Source organism: Canis lupus, chromosome 14 (genome assembly GCF_003254725.2).
Source record: "Canis lupus dingo isolate Sandy chromosome 14, ASM325472v2, whole genome shotgun sequence".
Lineage (NCBI taxonomy): Eukaryota > Metazoa > Chordata > Mammalia > Carnivora > Canidae > Canis > Canis lupus.
The window spans coordinates 56,879,843-56,897,516 of NC_064256.1; the positions used below are offsets into that span (position 1 = coordinate 56,879,843).

The 17,674-nt window shown below is 41.3% G+C and overlaps 2 long non-coding RNA genes across 3 annotated transcripts; one reads left to right on the forward strand and one right to left on the reverse strand.

The window, feature by feature from the left end:
- Positions 1–1,553: 1,553 nt before the first annotated feature.
- LOC112670903 (uncharacterized) lies at positions 1,554–2,444 on the reverse strand. The gene is made up of 3 exons (XR_003143288.3): positions 2,309–2,444; positions 1,980–2,169; positions 1,554–1,755 (listed from the first exon to the last, which is right to left on the reverse strand). It is a non-coding gene; the product is annotated as an uncharacterized LOC112670903 (long non-coding RNA).
- A 6-nt stretch (positions 2,445–2,450) lies between these two features.
- Positions 2,451–13,230, forward strand: LOC112670812 (uncharacterized). Of its 2 annotated transcripts, XR_003143243.3 has the most exons (4): positions 2,451–2,518; positions 8,323–8,498; positions 8,603–8,649; positions 8,828–13,230. It is a non-coding gene; the product is annotated as an uncharacterized LOC112670812 (long non-coding RNA). The 2 variants fall into 2 exon arrangements; XR_004804690.2 differs by having other exon boundaries at positions 8,323–8,649.
- Positions 13,231–17,674: the final 4,444 nt, after the last annotated feature.

Consider the following 17,674-nt stretch of genomic DNA (forward strand, 5'->3'; position numbering starts at 1 on the left):
ATTTTAGGTGACTTGAGGAATCATGTCTCCACAGTGATTTTTCCTTTTACTCCTTAGTTTATGCTATCTATAAATTATCAAAGACATTAACAAATGATTTAATAGCACACCCAGATTTTTTTAAGTACATTAACTTTTTAAATTTGGACTCCATGTCAGAAAAGTTGTGTGACTGGAATGAACGTGGTTGAAAATGAAATAGAATATGGATTCCTTGCAATATGGTGCTTTGACCGGATTTACTTTCGCAAGCACTATATTTGTAATTAACTAGCCAAATCAAATTAAACCTACCAAATTTAGAGCAAACATGACCTTTGTGTTCTGTGCTGACTCGTTCATCCACAAACTGTCAGCAAATCCCATCAATATTCAATTCCCCAGCCCGTGGTAAAGCAGAACCTTTCCCTGCCACACATACACCCATGGGAAGAAGAGTTAAAGAGGAGGGCGATGATATGGTCCGTGGCTTTTTATTTATGAAAACATGGTTCCCATCTTGTCTGCACTGGGTAGGAATGCAATAGCACGTTGCAGACACATTCACTGTTCACTTACCTGTGGAAAATGGTTTCCATGAGCAAATTTAAATAAGGAAGAAATATGCTTAGATTTTTTGTGTGTATGTAGAACCAGTGACACCCTCATGTAATATTTTTTTTTGCTTGGCAACACTGCTGAGCTCAGCATAACCTGTTGGTGCTGTAAACTGTCTAATAAATCTTCAGCCCTGCTGTATATTGAAAATAACACAGTGATATGATAGACACATCAGCGGTGGGAATGACTGTCTGCGCAAAATGATCTACCGCTAAGATTAGTTTAATTTTATTGGCATTAGTGAGCATTCTATCTTGTAGGAAGTCTTGAGGAGATCTTGTTATTCATGTTCCCTATTGATCTCAGTAATCTGGAAGCTAATCCTTCAACTGCTGAATCATAGCTGTTCTGTTTTTGGTGGCAGGTGGCCCCGAGTTCCCCCCTTTTCTGGTAAGTGCTGTTTATGGAGAGTTTCATCGACTATTGTAGTTCAAGATGACTAAATCATAACACAAATGGAATGACTTTAAAAAACAATGCATGTAATATGTGTAACAGATAGAATCGTCATTGCAATAATCAGAGCCCTAGAAAGAAACAGAATCAAACTCAGATGATATGAGACTTTAATATGAATATAGAAATCAAGGAATTATGGCAAGATGAAGGAAACCAATGAAGAGGTTGAGGAATTTAGAGACTGGAAATGCAAAGATGTCCTTAGTAGCCCAATGAGAGCAGGAGTTCCTAGACAGGGAGTGTAGGCCAGAAGCCGGGGTAGGGTAGGAGATGTAAAACACTGCCAAGAAACACATTTTAGAGAAGCAAGAGAATAGGTAATACCCAAATCTCTTTCTAGCATCCTCTAATCTCGGATGTCTCCAACTGGCTGAAAGCAAATAGGAGCCAGTTGGCCACAAGCAATCCACAGATGCAGTCCACAGGGTTCAGCATCTTGGAACCTATCTGGCGCAAGATAAGTGGACAAAAGTTGAATAATCAGCAAACCCACAGAAAGTTTTATTTTATTTTATTAAAATAACCTTTTGTAATGGCTGCTTCTTAAATGAAGTTTTCTATTTTGGGCACCAATTAGAGCTTCAATGGTAAAGCATCAACAGCACTCAGAGAGAGGTTCTTTATGTCAGAACTTGAAGTCCTGGGGCTCAGAGGCTTCTTAGTGATGCCCCAATTCCAAATATCCATTTGCATGTCCTAAAATACACAGAGGCCACAGAGCTCAGAAAGAAAAAGCCTTAACTTCTGTTCATCACTGAGACTCAGACAATTGGATGGTTAAGGGGGCTACAATAAATGCTAGTTTGCAGAGAAAAAGGGAAAATGGAGTCTGGTGCTCTAGCAATGGAGGCCTGGTTAGCAGAGTTCAGGTCCTATGCAAAACTACACAGCTGAGTTTTGGCAATTTTACTACTTCTTACCTCATTACTTGGAAAGTCTTTGCTGAAACACTGTTGTAGCATCGTCGGTGGTGCTGGAACCAGAGGAAACAGTCTGCTGTTCAGGGGCAGTGCCACTCCACAGGATCATCTTATCCTGAGCTCTGAAATCCCAGTTTGGTTTGCTGTGGTGACTGCTGGAAAAGCTGTTGTCACTCATCACCAGAATATTCTATATTTCAAACAACAGGATAAGTTCGCTACCTCTGTTATAGGTAACCCAGAAGATTCCTTCTTCTTTTCAAGAGCAGTAAAGAAGATTTTCTACTTAGTAACCACAGTAACCACAGCATCTCAAAGGTAGTGCCCACCTTTGTCTACTTTGATGTAGTAGATTTCAAGCCTCCTTTGGCCACAGTTTCTGTAAGTCTGGAAACAAAGGAGATGACAGTGGAATTCCAGATCCCACTGTGGAGCTCAGTTACCATTATTGTGGGACAATTCATGAGTTCTGATTTGTCAGCACAGCACACACGTGATTGGGGTTCTGTGACAAAGCCTGAATTTCGCCTGGCCAACAGGTGGGTAATTGGGGACAGGGCGGTTTGAAGATTGATGTCTGAGTCTGCATGTACCACCTGGTGAAGCTCACATACTGAAGTCATAAATAATCTATGTATAAAAGGACAATCTACTAAAATATTAATTTGAGTATGTGTTCTCCCTGCAGTGTTCCCTCCTCCCAGTCTAGGTAGGTTTGGTAGGTTCAGGGATATCTTGCCTGAGAAGCCGGGAAGATGTGAAGCAGAAGAGCCTAAACTCAAAGGCTCCTCTCTTCTTTGACAAAAGCAAGAAGGGTGGTTTCTTCAATAAATGGTGTGTGAAAAATTGGATATACACTGCAGAAGAGTGAACCTGGACCCCCAAACCTGAGCCTTTTGAAGAAGAGAGGCTAGAGGGGAAGAGGCTATCGAACACAGAGACACAGGAAAACTGCCCAGAGACTGGGAAGGAAGGAGTAGAGGTTTGCAGGTTTGGGAATGACTCATTTTCCCTTATTGGGAATTCCCTTTTCAGAGAAACAGCGGGCCGTTACAACCACCAGGGCTCCCATCGGCCCTGTAGGTTCCCGCGTCCCCCATGTGGCGTGGATGCTAGGGAGGCTGACTGGGAGAATGATTGTCAGTACAGGCTGATTGCTAATGGGCAAGGGCCTGCCAGGACCTCAGGACCTCCGCACAACCTTGCAGTGACTTCAAGCTATATTACAAAGCTTTAGTAATCAAAACAAGATGGTATTGGCATAAACACAGACACACAAATCAATGGACCAGAATAGAGAGCCTGGAAATAAACCCGTGCATGTAGTCAATTAATCTTTGACAACAGCTCCGAGAATACACAATGGGGCAAGGATACTCTCTTCCATAAAATGATACTGGGAAAACTGAATATTCACCTGCAAAAGAATGATATTGGACCCCTATCTTATACCACACACAAAATCCAACTCAAATGGATTAAAGTCTTAAGTGTAAGATCCAAAACTGTAAAACTCTTAGAAGAAAATGTAGGGGGTAAGCTCCTTGACCTTGGTCTTGGCAATGGTATTTTGGATTTGGCAACAAAAGCATAAGCAACAAGAGTAAAAACAAAACAAAGCAAAATGGAAAAAAAAAAAAAGAAACTATACCAAACTAAAAAGCTTCAGCACAGCAAAGGAAACCATCAAGAAAATGAAAAAGCAAGCTATGGAATGGGAGAAAATGTTTGTAAACCACACAGCTAACAAGGGGCTAATACCCAAATATATAAGGGATTCATACAACTCAATAGGAAAAAAAAATCCCAAATAATCCAATTAAAAAATGGTCAAAGGAACTGAGCGGACATATTTCCAAAGAAAGCACACAAATGGTCACTGGGAATGAAAAGATGTTCAACATCGCTCATCATCAGGGAAATGCAAATCAAAACCACAATCAGGTATCACCTCGCTCCTGTTCAAATGTCTGTTATCAAAAAGACAAAAGATAAATGCTGGTGAGGTTATGGAGAAAGGGAAACCCTTGTATGTGTTGGTGGGAATATAAACTGGAACTGATAGAATTTAAAACCATAGGGACACCTGGGGGACTCAGAGGTTGAGCATCTGTCTTTGGCTCAGGCTGTGATCCTAGAGTCCTGGGATCGAGTCCCACATTGGGCTCCCCACAGGGAGCCTGCTTCTCCCTCTGCCTGTGTCTCTGCCTCTCTCTCTGGGTCTCTCACCAATCAATAAATAAAAATCTTAAAAAAATTTAAAACTGTAGATGGTTATGTAGGCTACCACCTCATCGGTTCTTTTATTGTCTACCTTTAATGAACTACATGGGCCTTGGACTTCAATTTCTTTTCTTTTCTTTTCTAGAGCAGGGTTTCTCAACTTCGACAACTAATGACACTTTGTAATGGATAATTCTTTGTTTTGGGAGACTGTCCTGTACATTGTAGGATATCTAGCAGCATCCTTGGTTTCTACCCACTGCATGCCAGTTAGCATCTCTCTGCCCCCATCACAACAACAAAAAATGCTTCTAGATGTTGCCAAATGTCCCATGAAGGTGAAAATCACCTCCAGTTGGGAACTACCTTCTAGAAGGAACTAATATAATTCACAGTTAAATGTCTTTTGGGATAGGCTGTTAATATGCACAGCACATACTGAAAGTTTTATATTCCCTTTTTCCTTTTTTTTTTTTGTTTGTATAGAGAATCATTGAGCATTGGAAAAATGCATTGATGGTGTTCTGTATGTATTACAGCGATTTCTCTCAGCTCTACAGAGACAAACCTTGGGAGAGGATCTTTTAAGAAGGCAGCCTTTAGATTAAACAGAAATATATACAAATATAGCTTACTCTTATTTATTTTTACATGAATATGTTTAAGTATACATTTATTGTTCTATTATATCTGAGAACAGAAATTCAAATGAAAAGTGGGGCTTAGCTTAAAGAACCAAGCTGAAGAAATGTTTTACCGTTTCAGCACCAAAGAAAAAGGAAAGATAAAAATCGTAATAAAATTTAAAATGTCAGCATTTTGAAGAAGTTTGCCTTAGACACAGAGAAATAAGATTTCCTCAAAAGGTAATCTTCTAAAAGATATACCCAAACAGAATTTTTCTGTGTTTTAATACAATATAAATTGTCTTAAATTTAATTTCTGTGTCTTTAAGACAATATAAATTTTATATTCAAAACATTTAATTTGCTAATAATACTTCTTCATTATTAAAAGATTCCTAAAAGTCATACCATAAAAAAGTACTCCGTTATTTCCCCTAAGGCTTCATTCCAAAAGATAAGCAATCTCAAATTTAAACATTTTTTTTATGACTATGTTAAGTACATCTATTACACTACTTGCTATAAAATCTCTTCTGATAGAAAGCAACAAAAATTAAATCTGCTTTTTCATGCCAAATCTTCAGTGTTTCCCAGCTCTGCTGGTGTTCCAAGGCAGGTTCTTTCTCTTTGGAGTCAGTGTAATGATGTATAATTGATGGTGGCAATGATACGATCAAGCATGAAGTGAGCACTTCTCACATAAACTCACTCAAGAAATTCTGTGCAATCACTTCTGCATCAGTCTCAAGTTTTTAGAGTGAATGAATAAAATCATTAAAAAAAAAAGGAAAGGAAAAGAAACCCACTAATTTGAACATGGTTTTTGTTTTTTGTTTATTTTATTTTATTTATTTTATTTTATTTTATTTTATTTTATTTTATTTTATTTTATTTTATTTTATTTTATTTTATTTTATTTTATTTTATTTTATTTTATTTTATTATTTTTGCTGGCCCATAAATCTCGAAGTTCTTTTCTTGTTTTGGAGGTTTAAAGTGGTTTATTTTTTAGAGCTTGAGTTTCCTCCATTCAATGATTTCTTCTTCAAAGTGTTATGATGGGGGATCCCTGGGTGGCTTAGCGGTTTGGCGCCTGCCTTGGGCCCGTGGCGTGATCCTGGGGTCCTGGGATTGAGTCTCACGTCAGGCTCCCTGCATGGAGCCTGCTTCTCCCTCTGCCTGTGTCTCTGCCTCTCTCTCTGTGTGTCTCTCACAAATAAATAAAATCTTAAAAAAAAAAAAACAACAAAGTGTTATGATAGCTTAAATAATCTTGAGAAAAAAATAATAAATCAAGTATAAGATGAAGAAATATACTTCCTGAGGCACCTGGGTGGCTCATCAGTTAGGTGTCTGCCTCTTGGTTTCAGCTCAGGTCATGATCTCAGGATCCTGAGATCAAAATCCACTGCTTCAAGCTCCATGCTCAGCAGGGAGTCTGCTTGAGATTCCACCCCCTCGCCATGCCCCTACCCTCTCTCCATAAGCACAGGTGCCCACCCATGCTCATTCTCTCTCTCCCAAATAAATTAATCAGTGAAATCTTAAGAAAAGAAGAAATATACTTCCTGTGTTCTTTTGGGTGCTGCTACAATTTTGCTGTGAACTTTCAAAGTAGTGTGTGGCATGTTATCTTATTAGTGCGTGGAAGGGGTGCAAAGCGGTAGCTTTAATAATGTCCTGGTGAGTAATTGTGCACACATTTAAAGAAAAATAAATGCAGAGAGGCCTTTCATAAAAATTATTAAAAATTCAGTTAGGAATTGCTAGATGTGGGAAACAAAGACAGAAGGAAATATCAATAAAATTAAAGGTCCGTATAAACTGCAGCCCATTGACAAATCCTTGAGGCAGGCAGAGTATAAAGTTCCTCCAGGAAGCTCCCAACTGTCTTTTTTTTTTTTTTTTTTTTTCTCCCAACTGTCTTAATGTCAATGCCTTGCCAGCAGAAAAAAATAACCTTGGTTTGACAACAGCAAGGCCTGTAGTATCCTGCAAGTCTCCTTTAGCAGATGAAAATCCCATTGGAACTTCCCTTACCTTTACTTCCCCCAACCCCAAAGCATCTCATCAGTTGCTCTTGACAATCCTGGAGCAGCAGCAGCTCCTTCTGCCCACGGGTCCCGTCCCTGCGTTTTAGTAAAGCCACCTTTTTGCACCCAAGACATCTCAAGAATTCTTTCTTGGCCGTCAGCTCTGGACCTCACCACCCTACTCCAAAAATGACATCATCACAGACTTGTACAAACGTGAAATCATAATTGAAAGAGAACGGTAGACGTCCTCAAGTTCAAAACTTCGAACTCACTGCAAAAAAAAAAAAAAAAAAAAAAAAAAAAAAAAATTCTTTCCCAAATCATGGTGATCCCTGGAATTAAATCTGATGAGGAACTTCAAGGAATGATGAGGCGTCTGGAGCTAAGAGCCTATATCTTCTCTTGGCTAAAATCTTCACAGCCCCGTAGTCGAGGTGTCAGTACCTTCATTTCACAGAAGGGAGAACCGTGGCTGAGGGAAGCTAAAGGAACTTGTTCATGAGGCCACAGATGGGAGGTAGTTGAGCGGGCATTTAAACCTCAGTCTTTCTGAATTTGAGGCCAAAGCTCTGCCTGTTTAATAAATTTCTATAATTCCCTTTTTTTTTTTTTTTTTTTTTTTTTTTAAAGATTTTTATTTATTTATTCATGATAGTCACAGAGAGAGAGAGAGAGAGGCAGAGACACAGGCAGAGGGAGAAGCAGGCTCCATGCACCGGGGGCCCGATGTGGGATTCGATCCCGGGTCTCCAGGATCGCGCCCTGGGCCAAAGGCAGGCGCCAAACCGCTGCGCCACCCAGGGATCCCTCTATAATTCCCTTTTTACCCCAAAAGAAAGTTTCAAACATTCAGAAATCTTGAGTGGATGTATAAACGCTCTCTGCCTGGCTTCTTGTGTTTTATGCCCGCATTACCACATACCCATCTCCCTAGATCGCTGCTCATCCACCAACCTATTTTTGTAAGGTGAGTCACAGACGTCGGTTCACTTCCCCTCAAACACTTCAGCATGTATATTAGCTAGAGTTTAGTATTTGTATCTTAAGATGACATTTATATACGGTGAAATGCTCAGATCCCAAGTACCCCATGGGATGAGCATCTGTAAATACACGTATCTGTGCAACCCAAACCCTACCAAGCTACGGAACCTTACTCGGGAAGACTCCTCCTGTCTCTTAGCAGTAAAATCCCCTTCCTCCCTCAGAATTATTTTGATTTTTTTTCCCTACCCTAGATTAGTTGTGCTGAATCTAGAACTTTACATAGAGCGATACAGTATATACTCTTCAGTAAAGCTTCTTTGGCTCGGCATCCTGTGTAGAGCTCCATCGATGCTGTCGCAGGTTGTGACTTTGCCTCCCTTCTGGCTGATGAGTATTCCATTTGAGAATAGGGCACCTTGTGTTTAGCCATTTTCCTAGTAATTGATACCTGAGCAGTTTCTAATTTTTTAGGTGTCAAGAATAAACTTCTCCTTTCCAGTTTCCGGCATATAAGGGATGAGGGAGCAGAAGGCAAGCTGAGGACAAAGCAGAAGCTGACGCCTCCCAACCTCCCATCCAAGGTGGGAGCCTGCGACATTCCTCAAGCACCCCTGGCCGCCCTAAAACAAAGACAGAGGGAAATGCAGGTAAAATGAAATCTCCTTAGAACTTGCAAACCATTGACAAATACTAGGTCGAGTAACAATCTTTCAGGAAACTTCCAACTGTATTAACGTTAATGTCTTGCTAGAGGGGGAGCCGACTTCAGCTTGACAACAGCAAGGCCTCTGGTATCCTGTGAGTCTTTGCATATGAAAATCCTTTTAGAAACCTCCCTTTTCCCTTCCCTCCCCCAGTTCCCAAGTATATAATCTGTCACCTCTCACTCCTGTAATGCAGCTCCTTCTGCCCACAGGTCCTGTCCCTGCATTTTTAATAAAATCACCTTTTTTTTTTTTTTTTTTTTTTTTTGCAGCAAAGACATCTTAAGATTATTTTCTTGGCTGTCAGCTCCAGACCTCACCAACATTCCAAAACTGCATCATAGGGAGCCTGGAAGTCACCACTCTTAACAAGTACAATGCTGAACAGACCGAAGAATCAGCAACTCTTTTTGGGTCCTAAAGAGAGGGAAGGACACAGGGTAAACCTCCTACCCCCAGATTGGAAAGAAGTCGAATCTGGGGAGTCATGGCTTACCAGAGATTCCCACGCAGAAACTGCCACCAGAACAAACACAGGGGCTTCGGGGAAACCTGAACTGGAGCAGACAGAGTGCTGGAGGCTCCGTGTGGACCCGTCAGGGCTCCAGACTCCAGGGGAACCCGGTGGCAGGGCGCCCACAGGATTGTGAGATTTACCTCCAGGAATCGTGCCAGATTCTCACAGTAAATAATGGGAAAAAATCCCTCCTACTTCAAGCAGAGGGAGGGCAAAGGAACCCTTTGGAAGCTTGCCAGAGCCTTGGGTTCCAGGACTAGCACCTGGCCTCGGGGACACTGATTAACCTAGGCCCAAGCCCGGGTAGGGGTAGCCTCACCCCCCGGGGAGGGAAACACCCAACCCCAGCCCACTCGAGCCTCCTGTCCCACCCATGTGGGAGGAAAAACAAACCTGACTTGTGAGGTCGGCCGTCCAGGGGCGAAGGCTCACGAGGAGACTGAGCTCTAGCCAGAGGCCTAGTGCCCGCTTCTCCTCCCCACATAGGTTATGCCACGTCGCAAAAGTCCTAAGTGAGCACTTCCTTCTACTGGTAAGTTCTGTCCAGCTGCCAAGAAAGACGTACCAGGCCTGTCGGGGCACCCGGGTGGCTCAGTCTGTTAAGCCTTGGACTCTTGACCTGGGCTCAGGCCGTGATCTCAGCGTCCTGATGCTGAGGGACCAGAAGGCCGGCTGAGGGCAAAGCAGAGCTGACACCTCAGGACCCCCCACCCCAGGCTCGGGTGGCACTGCCTCCGGCCCCCTAAAGCCAAGGAAAGGAAAAGCAAGTAGTTAACTTCTAGAGGTCCCGGCCTGCGAGACCCGAGTCTCCCTCAGGTTATAAATCTCAGCAATTGAGAAGAACGAAGCATTTTTGTCAAGAACCGGGTTGCCCCAAGGAAACGGAGGTACCGTCCTGTGTCCCTACAGCCTGCTGCCCACTGATGGGGACTGGGGGGGCAGAGAGATGGCCCTCCGGGAAGCTCCCAGCTGCCTCAATGAGGCAAAAGTAAAACCAACCTTCATTTGACCAAGGCAAGGCCTCTGGTATCTCGTAGGTCCTCTAACACAGGAAAATCCCTTTGAAACCCCCCTTTTCCTGCCCTCCCCAACTCCCCAGTGTATAATCAGCCTCCCCTCAATGGCTGGGATCAAGCCCACGTCAGGCTCCATGCTGGGAGTGGAGTCTGCTTTAGATTCCCTCTCTCTGTCTCTGTCCCCCTCTGCCCCTTGGCCCTGTCTCCCTCCCTCTAAAAGAAAAAGAGACAAAAAACAAACAGAAAAAAAAAAAAAAAGTATTACCAGACCCACCAAAAGGCAAACCACAGTGCTTGAATAGACAGAGCAAGCACCAAAACAACACGGGAGGCGTGTTAGAATGGTCAGACCGGACATTTCGGGTAACCACGCTGGACACGCTGAGGGCTCTAGCGGGCGAGGTAGTCGGCGTGCAAGAGCAGGTGGGCAGCGGGAGCAGAAACATGGAACTCCTAAGCAAACGACAGACTTTTTTTTGTCGTAAAGATAATTCCTCATCGTTGACAAAAGTAATAGATGTTGGTGAATCAATAACATAGGCAATGAGGCTTCTGGAAATCATATTACTTGAGAAATGATCGATATAGAGAAGACACACAGAGTTACAGGACGTTACCAGCAACATTTTCCAACCAGGAAGTCTCATTCGTTATTTTTTCCAACATTTGTTAACACTGAAGCCGGAGAGCGAGGTTCTTGTCCCGTGGAGTCCAAGGATGAACCTCGAGGACACAGGAGGCTGAGGAAAGCGCTGGGAGTTTATTAAGCAAGGATAAGAGAAAGCTCTCAGGAGGGAGAGGGGTCCTGGCGGGGTTGCCCACGTGGGCCCCACGGACGGTCTTTTATGTGGAGCTGACCGGGGGGCTTGTGGCCTTCTCATCCTTGTGATGGCTTCGTGTGAGTAAGGACTCGTGATACCATCTTTAATGGCTTCTTTTCTGGGTCTGGTGATTCTTTGTTGGTCATGGGCGACTCTCATAAAACAAAAAGAAAACAAACCAAACACCCTCCCCACACCTAGGGAGGGGTGGTCCCGTTTGTCCCCTTATCTCCGGCTTCCTTACACCTCAGCATTTTGGGGACTTCCATGAGCCTGATCCTGTAGCCCCGTCTCTCCCTACCTTGCCCTGCCTGTCCCTTACTCAATAATGTTAATATTGACTCACTTTTAGAACAGGACTCACTTTTAAAATCACACCCTAAAACTTTGTGCTCTTTGGCTATCATCATTATTCTCAAACTGGAAAATTACAACTATGTTGATACCCAAACTTGGGGGAAAAATAATTTTGAGTTTATTTTTTTAAGTTTAATTTTTTAAAGATTTATTTATTTATTTATTATGATAGACAGAGAGGGAGAGAGAGAGAGAGGCAGAGACACAGGCAGAGGGAGAAGCAGGCTCCATGCAGGGAGTCTGATGTGGGACTCAATCCCCGGTCTCCAGGATCGTGCTCTGGGCCAAAGGCAGGTGCCAAACCGCTGAGCCACCCAGGGATCCCTCAATTTTGAAAGCTTAAAAGTAACCATTACTTTTCTGGGAACTCTGCAGATTGCTGTATCTGGACAAAATTACTTTATAGTTTTCATTATGATAATATTCTAAGTCCTCCCAATTATGGTCAGCTGCCTTAATATGTATCGTGTCTTTATAAACGACCTCATTATTTTGGGGTGTGGCTGGAAAGGTTCGTCTTTAAGAATGATGTTAAATGTGTAAATTAAGGAATCGTATAAAAAAGAACGATTTTATTTCAAGCACATGCAGTAATTAAATTGCTAACGTGATTCCAGGTAGAAATCTGTGTCCTTACTTTGACAAACGGATGAACTACACTTGTAAATACTTCTATCTGCATTGGTTTAAGCAGTAAGCCTTCTAAATCTCCATACAATTTATTTACTTTTTTTAAAAAGTGGAACTCGATTTAGAATTTGGTGCTAAAAATGACTTTGGATATCATTTGTCAATTTTGGAAATCAACTTGTTTAGCAAAGCCATTCTTTACAGAGGGAGCATTGGTACATTTCAGCCCCATTTGAATAAATGATTGAACATCCTAGATTATATTGCATTTGAATACTTGAGATGCAAAAATAGCAAATGTCTGATTTTGGCAAGGGCATGTATAAGTATATACCTTCATAGTTTCATTCTTGACATGGAAAATTCACTATTTTGGTGAAGAGAAATTTAATTTACAGTTAAAGATAGTTTTAAAGTAGCCAGATATTATTTTTGACCAAAATAAAAGTGTGCAGTTCATCTTGTGACATTTAAGCATTCTTATTTGCAGGGAAAAGGGCTTTTGGCCTTAATTACAAAGATTTACATTTTCTACATCAATAAAAATTCTTAAAAGTCTTAGAAACTTTGGAGTTTTTAATATTTTTCCTTGAAAATATTTCAGTTATGAGGTGCTCCATATATATTTAGTGACTACAGAAGTTAATTCTGGGTTGAGTACTTCTACACAATTTTGAGTATAATTATTATTTAGTTAACCAAAATTTACTTAACAGAATTCCAAATTTGAACAGTTTTGAACTTACTTTATAAGTTAAGTTACAGATTTGCTCCAAAGGACAACAGCTCTCCCTTCACGCATTGTCACGCACCCTGTCCACTGGGGCACCCACAGAACTTCTGCAGTCATGGAAATACTCTACATCCTTGTTCTCTGATAGGGAGTCACCACTACATGTGGCTACTGAATGCTTGACATGTGGCTAGAGTGAATGGGGACTGAATTTTTAAATTATGTTAAATTTTAGTTCATTTAAATTTAAAGAATCACACATTGTTAGTGGCTACTATATTTGACAGCACCACTTCCAGACTCTCATGTTCCTAGGTGGTAATTCTTTTTCTATGCCAAGAAGTTCGAGTGAAATATAGCTATTGTCTAATTCCTGACTCTTCTGAGATATTTTCAAGTTCAGCAGCAACTGTTTTTACATTTCATCATCCTTTCGTTATGACACTGCCATTTGTTAAATGAATAAATAGTTTAGAAATCGGATGCTCAATACAAAATTTACTAATTTACAATTCCTATTGTTACGTGTTCATCAATTGCTAGATACCTGAATGTTCCAATACACATTTCACAAAAATCATTGTTTATAAATGAAGACTGACCACTGCTCCATTAATTTGATGTGCTCTTCCTCTCATAGAAGAAAAAAATGAATAAACAAAAGCATTAAAAAGAGATATTTGAGGTGTGCATTTGAGTTTAACATAATGGGGAAATGCAAAAACAAAGCTTAAAAAATAAAAGAGCCAACCCTCTAGTCTATATCTACATCTATTATTTCATGACCAGTGACTTTTACTCAAAAGTCAATGCCAGCTAATTTCAGTGCTTGAAACGCTGTACATGGGACCAATGACAACTTAGTCTGTTCAGGTGCTTCCCATTAATAACTCAAATGTGCACCAGTATGACTGTCATCTTCCTAAGACTTCAGAAGGCAGCAAACAGGATGAAAGCAATAATGACTATAAGATGCTTACCACAGTGTCAGACACAAAATCATTGCTCAATAAATGCTAGCTAATGATAATAAGCATTAGTAAGGACCCTGGTTCAAGTTTGGAGAATACACAATATTAAAAATTAAAGGGCCTCCACTATGTTTCTGATATGTAAATATCTAAGTATGTCCTAGGTAAATCCAATCTATATTTTGAAGAGAACCAGGTTCTGGCCTGGGAACAATGTCCAGAAGTGGCCTGGGTCATCTGATGACAGAAGAGATATATAATAAATGATCCAATGCAAGTATTTACTGAGCAATTTTGGTGTGCCCAGCACTGGATTAGGTAAAGTGGTGGACACAAAAGGAATTTTAAGATATTGCTTATTCTCTGAGTGAGTTTGCAATTTAATGGAAGGAAAGAAATAAACATTATTGAATTTTGGAAGATGCACATGGGAAATAACAATAAATCCGGATGAAACAGGCTAAGGGAAGGTAATAAAAGATACACAGCTGTAAGTGTGCAAGGGGAAGGCCCAAGACCTAAAAAAGAGAGAGAGATTCACGTGGGTACCATCTTGAACTAGACAGTCATATTGTTTCCAATCTGAATATTATAATCATTATATGATTATGATACTGATTATAAGCATTTGTTTTTCAATTGGAAAGACTTCTGGTAATTAATTTAAGCATAATTGCAATTGGCAGCATAAACTGTTTAGCTAGAGTAGAGGGCAGTGCTTCCTTTCTTGGGTTTTATAACCCAGGGGAGAAACCTATGAGTTGGGGCTAACGGATGCCTGTGCACAAAGTCAAACTTAATTTCCCTCAATTTAGGACTGTACTCTTAGACACCTCAAATAGTATTCACTGTTTGGGGCAAGGAGTTCTATGGGATTTAACACATGCATAGATTTTGGTAACTACTATTTCACCTGATTATAGCACAATTGCAACACGCCAGATACTTCCCTATTGTCGACTTCTTAAATCAGGATCTCCTCTCCCCTGCTTTTAACCCTTGGATACCTCTGATTTGTTCTGTTCCAATATATTTTTTTCCAGGATGTCATATTAATGGGATCACTTGCTATGTAACCTTTTGAGACTTACTTTTTTTTACTCAGCAAAATGCCTTTGTTGTTGTGTGTAACAGTAGTTCATCCATTTTTATTGATGAATAGTACTGCTTTGTGTGGATGTACCACTGTTTTTTTCATTCACTCATTGAAGTGTATTTGGGTTAATTCCAATTTTAGGCAATTGTAAATAGCGCTGATATAAACATTCACGTATATGTTGAAATTAGAAGCATTTTCTCTGAAAAGAAGTTGAGAACGAAAGGACCAGCCACAAGACTAGGAGAAAGCATTTGAATATCACATTGTACCCGGAATATAGAAACTTGATTCTTGAATTGTATTAGAACGGGTTTGCCCTGAAACAAGGAAGATAATGTTAGCGAAATTGAATGGTAATGTTGTTAAGCCAGTTGGGATTACATTTTGCTCTGAAATGAAACAATAATAGGAGCATTATAATATGGCTATAACAATAATGTAAAATAATATGAGAACTGGAGAGGTGCCTAAATACGGGAAGGTTAGATTTTGGTAGATGTAGATCTATGAAAAAAACGAAAAAGGAGCAAGATATTTAATGCAAAAATGTAACAGAGGAAGAAAGAGGTCATTGCATTTATAGGGCTTCTGCACATATTTAAAATATGAGAGCATCTGAGCATGAGCCCTGGCATTTGGAGAGCTTTAGATGTTAGAAGCCAGGTCACAGAAGTGATCAACCAAAATGCCATTATTCACAAAATATGTGGGAAGGAGGGACACGTGATTTCCTGGTTGTCTTAAGGCTGAACATATTAATGGAGAACAGAGGATGGAATGGAAATTTGAGCAGAATTAAATCATAAATCACCTGGAGCTTATAAGGGCAGGTGATGTTAAAGGCTTTGGGAAACAAGCATAAAAGGATCTGCAGAAAGGATGCGAATGAGAAGGCATTTATGAAGGAGGTGGGAAGAAAGGACAACTAGGTGGTAAAAAAGAAATATGCACAAGTGGCAGCTTGTGGCTGTGGGTGTTTCCCGAGATGGCAGTCCCATTTCTGAGTGCTCTCCTAAGGACAAAGATAGATACTTGGGGGGAAGCAGGAGCTGTGCACATAGAAGAAAGAAATTCACATTGCTTGCAGGAGGAACTGTCTTGGAGAAATTTAATGCTGGTCCCCACATTCCTTTTCCAGATGTTTTCTGAAATGAAACTGTGTTCAGTCCCTGCTTTTTTAACCTTGCGCTGCTCCTGGGGACCACCGTGTGGAGCGGCGGCTCCTGGAGGAAAACCACCTTCCCCCAAAAGGATCTGCGTTTTAATTAGTGACACTGAAAACAGACAATATGTCGTAAAAACACAATAGTAGAGGGTGATAGACAACGAAATTTAATAAGCATCCATTATTTGGTTTTATGGGGCTAAGTGCATTCTAAAGCTTCAGTTATCATTTAAAATAGTAAAATGTGTCTTGGGGTCATGGGATTGAGCCCTGTGTTGGGCTCTGCTGGGAGTCGGCTTCGGATTCTTTGCCTCTCCCTACCTCTCTCAATCAATCAAATCTTAAAAAACAACAACAACAACAACAACAACAACAAAAACAGAGTAGTAAAATATGCCCCTCCTGGATGTTAGGGTACAAGGCAGTAATGATAGGAAATTTTCTGTACTTAGATCACTTAACTTTTTTTTTTTTATGAGTAGCAAATTCATTATCTATTTTCCCATATCAATACATATCTCTATCTTTGTGCGTGTGCGTGCGTGCGTGCGTGTGTTTAAATATTTTAAAGCAAAACAGGAGAAAAAGACAATGAATTAAAGGTCTGGAGCTGCTAGGAAAAAAAAATAGGTGGACAAAGAACTAGTACTTTGGAGGAGCATCAGGCAGCCCTGTGTTCAAATCCGAGCTTCAGGTCCTGGACAAGTCATAGGATCTTACAGAGACCTGACTTCCTCAGCTGTAAAGTGAGGGTGAGCAACACACCTACTTCTTGATTCCTTTGGGGGATTGAATGAAATATGAGTGTCGGGAGCCTAGCAGAGTGTCTCACGCATGATAGTTTCTTTAAAAACAACGCAGATTATGATCTCTTTCCCTGGCCTCTGTAGTACCACTCTTGCCAAACATTTCCTCTTGACCCGAGAGACTGAAAGTTCTGACTTTATATTTTCATTCGTTGAACCGCCTTGTAAATCATCGGAACCCAGAGTTTTAGATTTCAGCTGGCATCTCCGACAGATCCATCCTCCGGGAATTAGGGAACATTCCCCTTCAGAGGCAGTTCCCACTGAAGGCCCCTCCACCCCATCAGAAATCACTCATCTCAATACACAGAAGATTGGGAACTCAGGGAAGGGCATTAAGTGTCCCCCGAAACTGCCACGGTTCTGCTGTCCTTGTCGAGTCCACCTGGAAAGCCTCCCCCCACCATCCGAGGCCTGTCTTAGCGCTGCTGCCACAGAGTCAGCGCGACTCGCTCGGGCCTGTACATACATATAGGCTGTCCGTCTGCGCGGCTGCTGGGTCCACGTGAAGTTGGCATAGACTTTGAAATGACCCGTGTGGCTTCTCTCCAGGGAAACTGTTAATACGGGCCTTCAAGTAGACAAAGTAACAGCGACTCATTTTATCCTTATGTAGTCAGGTAGCAGGATGAGGTCAGAGCGGTTGTTTATCCCACAGCAAGTCCTTGACCAACGCCTGGGCAGTTTCAGCTGCAGCCAGAGCACCCTGTGCCCACCTGCCTCAACCTGGGTTGACTTCTTGTCTTGCCCACCTCTCCGGTCTCTAACCAGACTTCGTCATTTCACTAATACGTGACCATCCTGAAATACACCCAGAATACAACTACATTTTACTCTCTCTACTGCCGCCACCCTGGCCCAACTCCCACCACTGATCCCCTGGGCTATTGCAATACCCTCTCAATCAGGTTGGTCAGACTTCCTGGCTTCAGTCTGGCCTTCATTTTATTCTAACCAAACATCCAGAGAGATCTTTTGCAAGGTAAGGCGCATCTTCTTCTTCC